General features: G+C 53.0%; 1 pseudogene; it reads right to left on the reverse strand.

Moving 5' to 3' along the window:
• Nucleotides 1-7,655: 7,655 nt before the first annotated feature.
• Nucleotides 7,656-11,787, reverse strand: LOC110581132 (annotated as a pseudogene).
• Nucleotides 11,788-16,204: the final 4,417 nt, after the last annotated feature.

Consider the following 16,204-nt stretch of genomic DNA (forward strand, 5'->3'; position numbering starts at 1 on the left):
TGAAGGAAGGTGATGAGGCCTGTTGGCAGAGCCCCCAAGGTAAATGGAGAAAGGGAGGCAGGCATTGGAGAGTGGGCTGGGCTTCTCACGTGGGTCTCTGTGCTTGGTGAGGTGGGGGGGCCTGAGACCTAAAAGTGCAATTCTCGAGGGTCCCCACTGCAGAATGGAGTGCCCAAGGCTCAAGTCGAGGAAGTGAAGATGAGGGTGGAACTGGGTGGTGTGATGGACTGAACTGTGTCCCCCAAAGTTCATATGCTGAATCCCTAGCCCCAGAGCCTCCCAATGTGACTGTATTTAAAGATAGGGTCTTCAAGGTTCGATGAGGTCCTATGCGTGGGCCCTAAGCCAACATGACTGGTGTCTTCACAAGAAGAGGGGATTAGGACACACACCCTCACAGAGGTACCACCATGGAAGGACACAGGGAAATGACAGCCGTCCACCAGCCAAGGACAAAGGCCTCAGGAGAGCCCAACCCTGCCAATACTTGAGCTCAGACTTCCAGCCCCCAGAACAGTGAGGAAACCCATTCTGTGGTTTACGCTGCCGGCTCTGTGGTCTTTGTCCCAGCAGCCCGAGCAGGCCAGTACCGGCCGCAATGGAGCGAAGACAGCAAATCTGAATGTGTTTGGGACTTGCTGACCCATGGGGAGGATGAGAGAAAGGAACAAGTGATGCGACTTTGAGATTCTTCTTTGAGCACCTGGTGGGGAGTGGTGTGCGGGGTCAGACGGGAAAGCCCGGGCCGGGAGCAGGTACAGTCCCCTGTGGGTCCGTCGAGTGTGCCATGCCGTAAGGCTTTACATGCTGCCATCCGGGCGGGGGGCAGCCGGCCTGGGGGGCTGGAGTTCTGGGCCCAGGGCCCAGGGGCACCAGCCATCACCCGAACTCGGGGTCCACAGTCTCTTGCATAGGCAGCTTTCCTGCGGTTAGCACTCAGCCAGGTCCCCTCACCTGCCTACACTGCGACAGACGAAAACAAAAACCAAGAGGCACCCTTGGGCGGGTGTCTGTGAGAGACGGAGAGATGGATCCCTCCCCCAACCATGCAGTTCTGTGCACTGTGCTTGTTACATGTCACAGGGAAGACGGTGAACCAGACGGGCCAGGGGCCTGCTCTCGGGGGTTTGATTCAGGTGAGAGGGACACTGACACGTAAATGAAAAACCACGTGTGCTGGGGAGATGCAGTGGTGTGCCGAGGCAGAGCGGTCCATCCGGCGGGGCCAGTGGGCTGAGCTGGCAGCAAGCAGGAGCCCGCTTCCAGGTGACAAGGACGAGCAAAGGCCCTGAGGTGGGATGAAATTCAGCCTGAGGAAAGAGGGGGAAATGGTGGAGCCAGGGGAGAGACAGCCTGAGGGGGAGGGGCCAGGGTGGTCCCCGGACCATCCCCCTTGCCCCTGGATTAGACCCAAGAAGCTGGGGCTTTTGCAGAAGGCAGTTCAGCCACTTTGGGGCAGGGTTACAGCTGCTTGAACTTCTGTCAACTGTGGTTTCTTAGGGATCCCCTTGGATCTGTGAGCTGGGTAGGGGGCTTGTCTATGCAGGAAAAACACTGAGAGGGTCTGAGACTCTGTGGGCCCCGGGGGTGTCGACGCCTGGAGAGCCCGCAGAACACAGCCCAGTGTCCTCCCCCTGGCCAGCCAGGACAGCGCCAGGCCTGTCCTCGGTGGTCATCGAGCAGGCGGCCGCCAGCACGGAATGCGCCCTCTCACTCAGCACCTCCCCTGGAGCCTGAGCCAGCGGCATTCAGCTCTGCCGTCCTCCACGTGAACCCTGGCCAACTCAAACATGCCTGTGTGGGGTTTCTGCCTGAGTCAGGGCAGCATGGCCGCAGGCTGGGCTTTCAACACCGCCCCGAGGCCGCCCCAGCTCTCCTGCTGTCCCTGAGCCCCACGTCCCACCCACCCTGCGGCCCTCGGCTCCCGGAACACATCCCTCGTGGGGTCCGGACTCCTGTACTCAGCATGCTGTCTCAGGACACCCTTTCTCCCACCACGTCTGCGGCAGTCGTCCCTGACGGCACGGCTGGGATGGGCCACTCCTCTCCATCATCCTGCCCTTGTCCTGCAGGCCTCTGTTGTAACTCATCTCCATGGAGGCGTCTCCTTACCACACACTCCAGGCCACCCCCACACTGCTGGCCAGAGACAGATCAATATAGATTATCCAGTCTGCAGAACAGAGAGATAAAAGATTGATCCCAAAACAGGAGGAGTTTTTACTGATTGTATTTTTCAAAGATTGGCCACGACAATGTCTTCCATCCTACATGTGCTTCTAGACCCTTGAGACTCCCCCTTGAATGTAAGTGATCTTATACTGTCTTATAAACAATAGATTACAACAGAAGTGATGCTGCACAGCTTCTGAGGCTGGTTCATAAAAGACGAGACAGCATCTGCCCTGGTGCTGGAGTACTTGTGCTTAGAGCCTTGAGGCCACCATGCCTTCAGGGTCTAGGCTAGCCCACCCGCAGAGCCAATTGTCAGGCTAGCCCCCTGCAGAGATTGATTGCCAGGCTATCCCACCCACAGAGACGATATAAAGAAGCCCTGAGATTTCCTGGAAAGGGAGATGTCCAGCGAGAAGTTCTAACTCTAGACCTTCTCTGCCTGAAATCATAGGAACTACCCAGCTGAGCCCTCCTGAATTTCTGACCCATAGAATCCGTGATAGATAATAAAATGTCTAAACTGATGTTTTAAGTCACTAAGTTTTGAATTGTTATGCAGTTACAGATAATCGTTTCAGAGCAGAATCAAGAATCCAGAAAAAGATCCCAAAATGTATGTCTAAAATCTTGATTTTTATCAATGGTGCCATGGCAATTCAATAGGGAAAGCCAAAGTTTTTTGATAAACGGTGCTAGGACTATTGGATAAGCTGAGGGGGAGGGTACAGAATGAACTTTGACCTCTGCCTAACACTATACACAAAAATTAATTCAGGATGGATCATAGTCTTACACGTAACAGTGAAACTATAAAGTTTCTAGAAGAAACGGAGGAGAATATATTCATGACCTTGGAATAAGTCGGCAAAGATTTCTTGGAGAGAACCAAAAAAAGCATGAAATATTAAAAAATTGATAAATTAAAATTTATTAAAATTATAAACATTTATTTCTCAAAAGACACCATTAAGAGGATGAAAATCAAGCCATTGTCTGGGAAAAAATATTTGCAGTGAACCTATCTGACACTAAACTGTACCAGGATATATTTAAAAAACACCTGCAGGTCAATAATAAAAAGATAATCCAATTTTAAACGGGCAAAAGATTTGAATAGACACTTCACACAAGAAGACATAAATGGCCAATAAGCACTGAAGGAGCACTCAAAATCATCAGCCATCAAGGAAATACAAATCAAAACTGCAATGAGATATCCCTACGCAACCATTAGAACAACTGAAATAAAAGACTGACCCTAATAAGTGTTGACTAGGATACAGAACAACTGGAACTCTCATACACTGCTGGTGGGAGTAAGACGGTACCAACCCTGGGGAAGCAGTTGACAGTTTCTTATAACACTAAACATATACCTATGTGATTCAGCCATTCTACTCCTAATTATGTACCCAAGAGGAAGGGAAATATATGTCCAAACATATAGGTTCACAGCAACTGTATTTGTAATAGCCTAAAACAGGAAACAACCCAAATGTCCATCAACAGTGAATGGATAAACAAGTTGTGGGAATTTTACTCAGCAGTAAAAAAAAAAAAACAATGACCTATTGATACACTTAGGAACATGGATGAATCTCAAAATAATTATGCTGAGTTAAAAGTCAGAGTTTTCGAAAATACATATTGTATAATTCCCTTTATATGAAGTTCTAAAATAGGCAAAATTATTCTGCAGTGATAGAAAGCAGATCAGTGGTTGTGTGGGGTGGGCCATGTGTGATGGTGGTGGGAATTAACTGGGAAGAGGCACAGGAAACTTCATGGGATAATGAAAATGGGGTCTTGATTGGAGTTTTGGTTACATGGTTCTATATATTTGATATTTATTAACTGAGTGTTTAAGATCTGTGCATTTCACTGCATATAAATTTTACCGCAATAAAATAATTTAGAACAAAACAAAAAAATGTGTTTTGTCTGTGTTAAGTGGATTAAAATAACAATGCTTGCTATTCTAGTTTCTTTGCTTTTCCACATAAGTTTTAGAATAACCTTGTCCATATCTACAAAAATTTTTTGATATTTTGCAGGAATTTTGATATTTTTATATTTTGATATATATTGGTAGGAATAGCAACCATATATCAAGATGAGGAGAACTGACATCTTTACTATGTTGAGTCCTCCAATCCATGAACAAGGTATGCCACTCCTTTTATTTAGATCTTCTTTAATTTCTTTCATCTACATTTTGTTGTCTCCGCATGTAAATCCTGCATGTGTTTTGTTAGATTTATACCTAAGTATTTCATTTTTTGGAAGATTGTAAATGGTATTATATTTATAATTTTGGTTTCCATGTGTTCATTGCTGGAATATAGAAATACAATTGACTTTTATATATTGATCTTGTACTCTGCAACCTTGCTGAAATGAGAAGAAACAGTCTACCTTATTAATATATAAAATATAATGTATGTGTGTGTGTGTGTGTGTGTATTCTATGGCTACAGTTATTAAAACTATATGGTCTTAAAACATAGATCAGTGAAACAGGGTGGAGTACCCCCCAGAAATAGATCCACATAAACATGCCAAACTGATTTTGAACAGAAGTTCAAAAGCAATTCAGTGAAGAAAGGATGAAGCAAACACTGTTGGAGAAATTGGACATCCACAGGCAAATAAGACACTCAACCTGAATCTTGCAACTTATATAAAAAATACTTCAAAGTAAAGTTGTGGACTTCAATTTAAAATTGAAACTATAAAATTGCTAGAAAAAAATAAAACAGGAGAAAATCTTTGGGATCTATGACTAGGCAAAAAATTCTTAAGACTTGACCCCAAAAGCACAAGCCATAAAAAGAAAAAATTATTAACTAGACTCCATCAAAATTAAAAACTTTTGTTCTGCAAAAGGCCCCTGTTAAAGGATGAAAAGACAAGCTATAGATGAGGAGAAAATATTCACAAAGGACATACCCAACGAAGGACTAGTATCTAGAATATATAAAGAACTCTCAAAACTCAACAGTAAAACAAACAAAAAATAACCAATCTAATTAGAACATGGGCAAAAGACATGAATAGACATTTCACTAAGGAGGATATACAAATGGCAAATAAGCCCATGAAACGCATTAGCCATGAGGGAAATGCAAATTAAAACCACAGTGAGATATCATTACACATCTAAGAATAGGGGGAAAAAGTTACAGTACCAACTGCTGGTGAGAAGGCAGAGAAACTGAATCATTCATACATGGCTGGTGGAAATGGAAACTCTAGAAAAGAGTTTGTCAGTTTCTTAAAAACCTAAACATGTAATTATCATAGGACCGCACCCCTGGGCATTTCTCCCAGAGAAATGAAAACTATATTCACACAAAGACCTATACAAGAACGTTCATAGCAGCTACATTTGTAATAGCTAGAAACTGACACCAACTCAGACATCTTTCAACAGGTGAATGGCTCAACAAACCTGGATATGTCCCTACCATGGAATACTATTCAGCAGGGACAAAAGGAAGGAGCTATGTACACACACAGCAACCTGGATGAATCTCCAGATAATTATGCCTAGTGAAAAAAGCCAATGCCCAAATGCTATATACTTTATGATCCCATTAATGTGACATTCATAAAATGACAACATTATACAGATGGAGGTTCCCAGGGATTAAAGGGGGTGCACTGTGATATATAATATTGTTTTGCAAGATGTTACAATTGGGGAAACTGGGTGAATGAGATCTTGCTGTATTATTTCTTCCAACTCCATCTCAAAGTAACAAGTTTAATTAAAAAAACAAGAACAACATGTAAACTCTGGTGACTGGCTTGTTCATATGGCCGTCCTGGGAGGCAGGTGAGAGCAGAGCAAATCCGTGAGGAAGTACACATGGCCAGTGCTGCCCGAGGCTTCCCTGGGCCCACTGTGTGCCCTTGGGCCCCTCCCTGCGGGGCCTCACCACCCAAGGCTGTGACATCCTGCAAGCAGCCTTTGTCTGTCCCATACCGCACATCCGCAGCATCTGCGTGCCTCTTCCATCTGAGGCTCAAAAAGCGTCAGCTATCAAGGACGTTCTCTGTGCCAGGGATGAGGCCAGGCAGCCAAGCAGCTATACTCCTGCGGGTGAACTGGCACCACTGTCCCATTCTCTGCCCCCATCTCCCCTCTGGAATCACCTTGAGCTATAGGCAGTATATGGAAAAACCTAGAATGCCATCTGGCACCACTCTGGCACCAAGACCACTTCTGTTGGCCCCTCTCCATTTTTGGCATCCCCCCACTCCTTGTCACAGTTGTCTCCTCTCTGTAGTTCCAGGAGGCCCTGCCCGCTTCCATCCCCCAAACAGGGTCCCTTGTCACATCCTGGTGTCCGACAAAGCCCAGAGCCTAGGCCTCTCTGTCTGTGAACGCCCCTTCCCCTGACTCTGCCCCTCAGACCTTGCTGAGAGCATTGTTGTGTGCCAACTCCTGTGAGTGTCGGGATGCCAGGACGGAGTCAAGACTGGGGGTGCCAAGATGAATCTCAAGGGAGGAGACATGGAAGGGCTCTTGCCAAGCAGGGGAGAAGAGGAAGGCCGGGGGCAATGCCTGGGCTCAGCATGGCAGGAGGGGTGTGGCCTGACATTAGGTGGTATGGATAGAAGCCAGGATGGGTAGGTTGTGATGGTCCTCAGAAAAGTCTTTCTGAGGCCCGAGGCCCAGGCTGGACACAGGAAGGAAGGCCCACAGAAGGCTGGGTGTGCGGGCCAGGGTGGCAAGCCTGGGTTGAGGTGGGTCTCAGGAATCTCCAGTCCCTGTCTCTGGCTGGCTCCTCTTGGGAGGAACATCAATTCGGTTCTTTGCCCATTTTGGAATTAGGTTGTCTTTTTGCTGTTGACAGTCTCTGGGTTTTTTTGTTTTGTTTTGTTGCCATTTGGATTTGTCTTATTATCTTTTAAAATAGTGTACAGTGAAAAGTAAATACACCTTTTCATCTGCCAGACAAGGTTGGCACCCCCCCCGGGGGACCTTGTCCCCCACCATACACCCCCTGGTTCTACTCCAAAACCTTCCCCGTGCCTCTTACTCACTTATACCCTTACTATCCCTGTCTTCCACAGTGATGAGGCCCCAGAAATGGGGGCTACAGGATGGGATGAGGGATAGCAGGGGAGCCCCTGAACTGTCAAACCTGGGTGGGTCAAGGAGCACCCCGCACCAGCAGGCGGAGGATGGGGTTGTTCAGAGAGATCGGGGCATTAGAGGGTAAAAGCGCATCCAGTCTGATGGGAAGGAGAGAGGCTCCCCTCACCCTGGGGATAGGGCGGACAAGAGGGAGGGGGTATGACCCCGTTACACACCCCTCCACTACCTCCCCAGGTTGAGGAGGGACCCAGGCTGCTGTGCCACCCCTCCCCCCTAGATAAGAGCAGCTCCAGCGCAGCTCAGTCTGGCCTGTGAGGGCCATGGTGTTGGGCAGCAAGAAAGATGAAGAAGGGAAGGATGTGGGCTAGAGGTTTTATGAAACCCCATTCACCAAACTACACAACCCCAGGGAGGCGGAGAGCTCCCCATTTTCTGAGGGGCCCTTAGGAAGCTTGCTGACAGAGTCGCCCTTCTGTCCTGAAAGACAGTCCTCTGAGGGTTTGGTGAGTTCCAAGAAGGAGGGGACTTCTGGCAGCTCTGAGACTCTGCTTGGGAGATACAGTCAGCCACAGTCACTGGCTGACGGTCTCCACCGATGGAACCATCCGTCCAGTTCCCACAGTTCCAGCTGCAGCGGCTCTGGTTTCTGATGCTGGGGTCTCGACTCCTCTTCCAGGCCATTCTCTGTCATGCTGGCCCCAACAGATTCCAGGCCTCCATCCATGACAGTCCTGTCCTCATCCCGGTGGCACCTGGCACTTGCTGCGGGGGGAGGCGTTCCCCAGGCTCTGAATCAACTGGGGGCTCTGGCTCAGATGTGTCCAGTAAGCTATAGGGATTACTGTCTGGATCTTTCAGCACTGAGCTGATAGGTGAAGCGTGGTATCTTGTGGTGGGCCGGGAGGGCTGGTGGGGGTCCCCTACCCCAGCCCCCAATCGGCTGCCTCCGGCTTTCTTCCCCCCAGGTTGGGATCTGGGCTCCTCCCTCTTCTCTGATTTGGTCTCAGAAGCTGTGGATGGGTCTGAGCTGGGTCCATAGGCAGGACAGGCAGCCCTCCCAAGTTGGTAGCTGCCCCCATAGCTTCGGGTAGTGTGGAGGGAGGCGGAGAAGCCCCGCCCACTCCCAGGAGGGCCAAAGGCCCGCCCTGTCTGCCAAAGCTGGTCCTCAATCTGCAGCCTCTCCAAGCGCCAAGCGGGTGGCTGATACTCTCCAGGGTGCCCATGAATATGAAAGGAACCATCCCCTCCTCCCCCGGGGTTCTTCTTGTCATTCTCACCTGCTACGGGAACCCTCACCACACCAGATTTGTCCACCAACTCCTGGATCACTTTCCCGTTCTTTCCAATCACTTTGCCAGCAAGGTTCCTGGGCACTTGCATGGACGGAGTCCTCAGAAAACACCAGGTGGCTCGGGCCTGTGGGCACACCTCACCACCCTCCCCATAGACTTGGAAAGTGCAGGTCTCTTCACCCAACTCGACGGCAGTCACCCCAGGTACTTTTCGGGCCTGCTGGACGGTGGCACCATGAGTCCCAACTGTCAGTCCCACCCGGCCCTCTGGCACTGTGAACCCCTCCTGGCAGGCCACCCCAGTTGCTTACTTGTCTCTAAGTGCTTGGTGGCTTCTTCACTGCGGGACAGTAGCAGTTTGGTGCGCAGGCTTCAGAAATGCACGTCACCCTGCAGGGGTACACGCTTCCCGGGAGCTTCTGTGGCTGACAATGAAGAGCTGCCTATTTGTGATGTTGAGAAAGATGCAGTTCACTCCCAAAGTTTTCTTGAACTCTTTATGGCCATTTTCACTGGAGCGGGCCTCTCTCAGATCCTCAGGCACAGCCACGGTAACCTTGAAGAAGCTGCATTTGGTTGCCAGGGGATTGGGGTTCACTGGCCGGGGCCCTTCCAGGGTGACAAGCCCATTGTAAGTGGCATCACAGGCAGCATATTCGATGACAGAGAAATCTCCCTTCATCATCCGCACCCAGGCAAGCCACCAGCCTCAGGGGTCCTGCTCAGTGGCTCGAGAATGAACCTCCACCCCATCCCTGTGGTCTCTTTATTAGAATCAGCTGGAGGTGGTAGCCATTCATCCCCCAAAGGAACATGTCTCTCACTCCGCCAGTTGTTTTCAGGGTCTTCCCAGACATCCTTCACATCCCTGTAAAGGCCCCATTGGAGCCACGCACCTCGATGGGCAGTCCGGGCTGCACGTCCCCCTCGGGGAGGCCAGGATGCCCGGGGGCAGCTGCAGTGGTGTGAGTCCCGGCCGGGCCAGGCCCCCAGCGTCTCAACAGTCTCTGTTTTTGATCCTCAGAATTATCCGGAATACCAGATGCAGCCCAAACAGTCCCCCTGGGTATGGATGGGGAGGTTGAGGCAGGCCTGCTCCAGACAGCAGGACAGCTGGTCCCTTGGCCTGGGGCAGGGCATCTGAGGCCTCAGAGGTGCTCCGGTTGGACCCCTGGTTAGAGCAGTGTCTGTTCTGGGAGTCATGGACCCCCACCCTGGGTCTGCAGGCGTTCTGGCAGAATCTTTGATGCTGTCTTGGCCGCAAGGCCCACACCCGGCATGCTGGTCCTGCTCCCAGCAGCATGCAAGTGGGGAGACCAGCCCACCAACACACTTGCAGATGCATGTTGTCATCCTCAGCTCTACAGACCACAGGGTGCCCTGCTCTTCTGGTCCCTGATTTGGCCAGTATTCGCCCAGGACCCCTCTGCCCTGCTCCAGGTGGCTCTTCGGGCCTTTGTGCCCAAGGCTTGTGGCCCATGCCCTCCCCCCCGGCCTGTGGGCAGCATCCTCTGGGGGCCTGTGTCATGTTGACCGCCGCGGTGTGAAACCCCGGGGAAGGAGGCTGGAAGCCACCACTTTGTCCTACCTGTGCTGTACAGCTGGGCAAGGCTGGCGGCTGCTGCAGAGGCAAGAGGCACCCTCCGCCTGAGGCCCATAGCTGCCTGGGAAATTCCAGAGGGAGGACCAGGTTAACACATTAGCTGTGTGTCCTGCCAAGGAGCCCACGTGTGGCTTCTCACCAGGTGAGAGCATGAGGCAGGACTCACTCTACGACACGCTGGTACCTGCGGGTGGTTGGGAAGTATCGTGACTGCAGAAATGAGCCTTTGGCAAGAGCTTGAAGGAGGGGAGTGAGTCTGAGCGATTCCATTTTCCTAGGGGTCCCACTTCCCAGATCCAGCACCCAAATGCACCCTGGTGATGCTTCTTTGGTCTGAACCCTAGCCAGAAGCACTGATGCTTGGTGGCCAAACCCCGTGCTTCCCGAGTGCCATTCAGAGCCACTGGTGATGTCAAGAGGCTCTCCTTTCCTGGAAAAGTTGCCCAGGCTTGGGGGTTCCATCTCCTGCTGCTCTCCCATCTCGAGAAGACCCTGATGGTGGTTCCCGTCCGCCTCAGAGGAACTCCCTGGGCTTCACTTTAAAGAACATTTGGAGGGGCTCCTGGGTGGCTCAGTCAGTTAAGCATCTGCCTTTGGCTCAGGTCATGATCCCAGAGTCCTGGGATCGAGCCCCGCATCAGGCTCCTTCGAGCCTGCTTCTGCCCCTCCCTACTGCTCGTGTGCTCTCTCTCTCTCTCATCTCTTTCTGTCAAATAAATAAATAAAATCTTAAAAAAAAAAAAAGAAAGAAAGAAACTTTGGAGTGGGGAAGAGGCAGGCATCAACTTCAGCATAGAGCATCCTGCTGGGGAACACAGACCTTCCTGCACACATGATCAAGGCTGGCTCTAGCTGGCCACAGACCTTAGACATTTGGCCTCATCCAGTGGAAGGAGTATGGAGGTGTCCTGGTGCATGGCGACTGGTCTGTCTCCCACCAACTGGGAGCCCCCCTTGAGGGCAGCACAAGGCTCTAGCCTGCCGTGGGTGTGCCAAGAACACCCAGTGGGGACTGGCCACCTGGGAGCAGAGAGGAGGCAGGGAGAGCCCTTGTCCTCACCCTGGAGGAAGGAGCTGATGCCCACCCAGGCCTCAGAGATGACAGCTCCTTTAACCCTCTACCAACCCCCGACCCTGGCTCCCACCTCAGCTGTGTGCCTAGCATAGGCAGAGGGATCCTCCGCAGCCCGCAGCCAGCACAAGGGGTGGGGAGGAAAACCCGAGTCCTTGCCTTTGCCCAGCTGTGGCCAGTCACCAGAGACCTTGGAAACCAGGTGACTGACGCCCGCTCTGAGGGCCCAGCCAGTGAGGGACATGGCTTGCCCCGCTGGATGGCAGGGGCCAAAGTCCTCCCTGCATCCTGTTTATTCTGGGGGGATTTCCTGATCTGTCTGGGTCTGATACTCACATGGCAGACCCAGAAGCTGGGGTGCAGTGGGGAGCTGGAGCCAGCCTTTGGAATCCCAACCCTTGGCCATCTCTGGCAGGAGAGGCAGGTCACAGGGAGAGGGTGGGAAGCTTCTCTACTTTGCGGATTGTTCCACGTAGCCGTGCTCCAGCCGCACACTCTGCCTTTCACAAGGCATGGATGCCTCCGGGAGGGTCTCCATGTTGGCACATTTCGTGTCTCTACCTTAGGCTTCTCCCGAGATCTCAGGGCTATAGCAAGGACTGAGCCTCAGAGGTGCTAAGACACTTTGGAGGAGGTCTTGTCTCCTGTTGACCCCCGCATGTATACCTCTGGAGGGCCCCTGGGGACAACGATGGTCAGGCATCTCTTCTGTACTGAGTCACACTGCACTCTGGGTCCCTGTCGTTCCTGCTCCTGCCCTGAACTGCTCTCTGCACCCTCTCCCAGAACACTTCAGGGGACTGGGTCTCATCGGATGTGGCTGGAGGTCCATGCCACCCCCCACTGACCCCTGCCAGGGAGAGAGCCCATCGCCCGCTGCTCCAGGTCCCCAGGTCCCCATGAGGGCTTACTGCCTCGGAGCACAGGCGCCCTTTGTAGCCCTCCAACAGCTGTCCAGTGAATGGGGGACTCGGTGTGGACCGTGGCTCTGCCCCACTTGGAACCCTGCTCTGTCCCCTGCAACACACAGGCCGCTTTTACGGCAGGGGCAGCTGCTGTGGATTCTGCTCTGGTTGATTGGTGAGGAAGACGGGCGTGTGTCGTGACCCCCTTACATTTTTCTAACAAGGAGATCAAGAAAGGCCTTCTCCAACAGCTCCTCACTGCATACACATTTCCCTGTGAGACAGCCGCCCCCAGAGCTCCCGGGACCCATGCACCCCACTCAGGCAGGCGGGGATGAGCTGTCCAAGCAGCGGACGCACGGGGGCACCAAGCCGCAGGATGCACGCGCGAGAGCAGGGTGGCCCTTCTGACGGGGATCCCCAGGGGCAAGGGGTAGTTTCCCGTCTTCTCCCGGGCCTGCCTGAGCCAGAGCAGCAGGGCCACTAGGACCGGGTGTGGAAGCAATGCCCACCTGCGGACGGAGGCAGGGGGCAGGAGGGCATCTGGTGGAGACTGGCCACCAGCTGATGGAGTTCAGGGTCTGACAGGACGGCCTGGCTGGGGCCTGGTCAGTGGGCAGGGCCGGGGGCAGCTCACACCTCTTTGCTGGAGTGAGGCCTGGGCCAGGAGGTCCTGGGTCCAGCTGTGTGGTCTCACCACGCTGTGAACCTCTGCTTCCGGTCTGTGCGTGGGCCAAGACACCCAACCAGCAGGCACTGTGGCTGCCCCAGAGAGGGCCATGTAGGTAGGGGGAGGGTGGGCAGAGTGGGTAGGGAGAATGAACTCACCTTCCAGCAGACCAGGGAACCACTGTCTGAGACCAGGGAGCTCACACCATCAGCAGGAGGGGAGGAACCACTTGACCCTGGCCCGAAGCCCGGTGCACAGCCCCAGCATCACATACTGAGGAGCGGGCATCTCAGGAAGGGGACATGGGACACTGGGGTACAGTCCCCTAAGCCAGAAGCTGAAGGACGCTGCACACAAGTGTCCAGGACGGTGTGGCAGAAGGGAAGGGAGTGGGCAGGGCTGGATGTGGAAGCTGGTAGAGCAGGTGAGAGAAGGGGCAGCATCGAGGTGGAGAGCAGAACCCTGAGCGGAGCACCATCCGTTGGCCAGAGCAGTAGGTCCTTTTCTCGGTTCTTACTTAACTTGATCTTGGCCTGCTCTGCACACTGCTCCCATACTCAGCGACAAATTCCTGGGAGTGACTTGGGAGTGTGTCACCTGAAGCAAACCTCTGAACCCTGGCACCTGCCTCACTTGCCACCCACTTGTCCTTTCGTCACCATCATCGTGGTTTACTGTGAGGCCATCTTCCCTCCTGTGTGACCACACTGACGCCCGCGAGTTTGTGGAAAGGGGGAGGGAAACACAGCATGGGCTGAATGCAGCATCTTGAGAATTTCTTAACTAAAAGAATTTTTTTTTTTTTTCTGGAAAGCATCGAGCTATTTGTAGCCCAAGTTGGTTGAACAGATTTTTCTGGGTGTAACTTATTTTTTTCACTCATTAACTTCTTTTCTTTGTGAATTAAAAAGTAGCATTTTTTTTTCCACCCAGGAGTGTCTTATTTACTTCTCTTTGAACCACAGCCAGCACTTTTTCCGCCTGTTGGGGAAGCAGACTCAGAGCCCACTCGGGGAGGCCACAGCCCCTTACCTAGGTTAATGCAGTGTGTCCAGGCCAGGCCCTTCCACGCCCACTCCCTCCCAAGGGAAGGAGGTCTTATGCTGTCCCATCTAGGAGAATTGGAGGCACAGCCCACCAGCACCTCCCAGTCCTGACTTCTGAAATGTCCCAGGCAGATATTTGGCCTGCCGGTCAATGGCTGCTGCCATCCCGAGGGTCTCTCAACCAGACAGGGGACAGCTCTGGTGTGTCTGTGGTGGGACTATTTGGGTCTATCCCCTGGACTCGGTCCTGGGTGACCACAGCCCCAGAGCAAGGAGTGAAGTCCCCTTCCCCCTTCCAGGCCAGCAGCCTCTGGTCACCCTTAGGATTTCACAGAAGGCATTGACCCAGGTCTGCCCTTGACACCTTCTCCTTCCAGGGAGTGGCTCTGGTCTTCTTTCCATCAGCTCCACACTGCCCCACAGCTCCACTCCAGACCTAAAATGCTGGTCCCTAACCCCATAGCATTTCTGTACGTAATCTTTTGGAGTGCACTTACCTTAAGACGTGTTTGTGTGGTACACCTTGTTCTTGTTGTCTCCCGTCTCCAGAATTGTTTTAAAGCCCACCCTCAGCCCGAGCTATGCCCTTGACCTGCAGCCCACTCCCCTCAAGGGGAGGCATGACCCAGGGCTGTCGGGAGCCCCAAGGGGGCCCTTCACAGGAACACATCTGCCTTATCGAGGACAGGTTCCTGCCTCCTCCTTTGTCCCCACAAGCACAGGCTTGTACGGGTCAGTTCATGCTAAATGTCTGTGTCAGTTTTCCCCAATTGAACCATTTTTGCAAAGCTCCCGGCCCCCTGAGATGGGGTTCCCACCGAGCCTGTCCCAACTGATGAAGCCTCAGGAGTCCTGTCTATCACTTCGAGTGCCCCCTCCCTGCCCCATTCCTTTATCCACAACTCCAAATTCCCCCAAAGCTCCGAAACTTAAAGGTGTTCAAAACTCTGTAACAAAGCCAGACTTGAGCTGATGTGCAGCCCTGTATTATGGGCCTTTATTTATTCCCGTTTGTGTGAATAGCCACGTTTCACTACGAACACCTTAATGTGTTTGATTATGAGGTGCAGCCGCAGGTTCCAATGAGGTCTCACGTAATGTACGAGATATATGACAAATTCTGAATTCCAAACACATTGGCCTTGAGGCTTTGGATGAGGGGTCAGAATGGTGGAGTGTCTCCACACTGGTCACACTTCTGGAGCAAGTGGAGGTCCCAGTGGAGGGGAAATGGGCTTTTGCCACCTAATTTGGCATAGCAATGATGGCTTTTTCATTTACTGAGCAAACAACTCTGTGCTAGGTGCTGGTGATTCAGAGGCGGAGGACCCCACGGACCAGGAGAGGGACCAAGGGGCACGCAAGGGGCTGGGAGAGAGGAGGGTTTCCTGCGTGTGGAAGGTACAGCAGCCATCTCCTTCTAAGGGGGCCCTCGCCTAGGGAGCTGGTGACCACAGGCCTGTCCCTTTCTGTGGGACTCAAGACTCTAGATGTGCCACCTGGCGGCATTCCAGGGAAGCCAAAGGTACTTGGGAGTGTGATAGTACCAGAAGACAGGAGGCGCTCATGCTTGTGAATCCTGCCAAGTCATTGAAGGTCTGGGGCCTCAGCTTCCTCATCTGTAAATGGGGTGCCCTCCCTGACTCTGCCTTCAGTGTCACTGACTGCCCTCTAGCACAGAAGGCTGGGATCTCCCTGCCCCCTTCTCGGGGTGGCAGCGGGTCTGGCTGTGCGTCTGCAGAGCAGAGGGTGCAGGGCTGCAGAGGGGAGTGGGAGGGTAGGCACGCTTGAGGTCAGGCCATGTCCTGTCCCAGATGTCAGCTGAGTTACTCTTCAGTAATGATCCCAGAAAATAAGCCAGGAAGAGAGAGGAGGGACAACTGTCCAAGGGCTTGGCCTTTGCGGCTTGCCCAGGTGTGTCTCCTTCCAGAGCAGGTGTGCACAGCCCTAAACAGGCTGTGGAGCACAGCTTTGGCGCTGGCCCTGCGCCAGGCATCCGACCTTCCGTGCGGTGACCATCACCTTTCCTGCTGTGGCCAGAAGCAGGACACCCCGGGGCCAGCACCTCCCACGTCCATGGTGAGGTGAGGAGGGGCTGGAAGGAAGCCGCCAGAGCCGGGGTGGGGGTGGGCGAGGGCAGGCATTATGGAAGGGCCACAGGGAGCGAAGGTCAGAGGCCGAGGCATGGACCGGGGTCCCTCGAGAGCGAGGCAAGCGGCGTCGGGGCCCGTGCACGGGAGACGCGAGGTGGGGCGGGAGTCGGGCAGCCGCCACGCGGTGGGCGGGGGCAGCGCGGGCGTCGCCGGGTTCCCCGGGGCGCTGGCGGGCGGCTGG

Source organism: Neomonachus schauinslandi, chromosome 14, assembly GCF_002201575.2.
Source record: "Neomonachus schauinslandi chromosome 14, ASM220157v2, whole genome shotgun sequence".
In the NCBI taxonomy this organism is placed as follows: domain Eukaryota; kingdom Metazoa; phylum Chordata; class Mammalia; order Carnivora; family Phocidae; genus Neomonachus; species Neomonachus schauinslandi.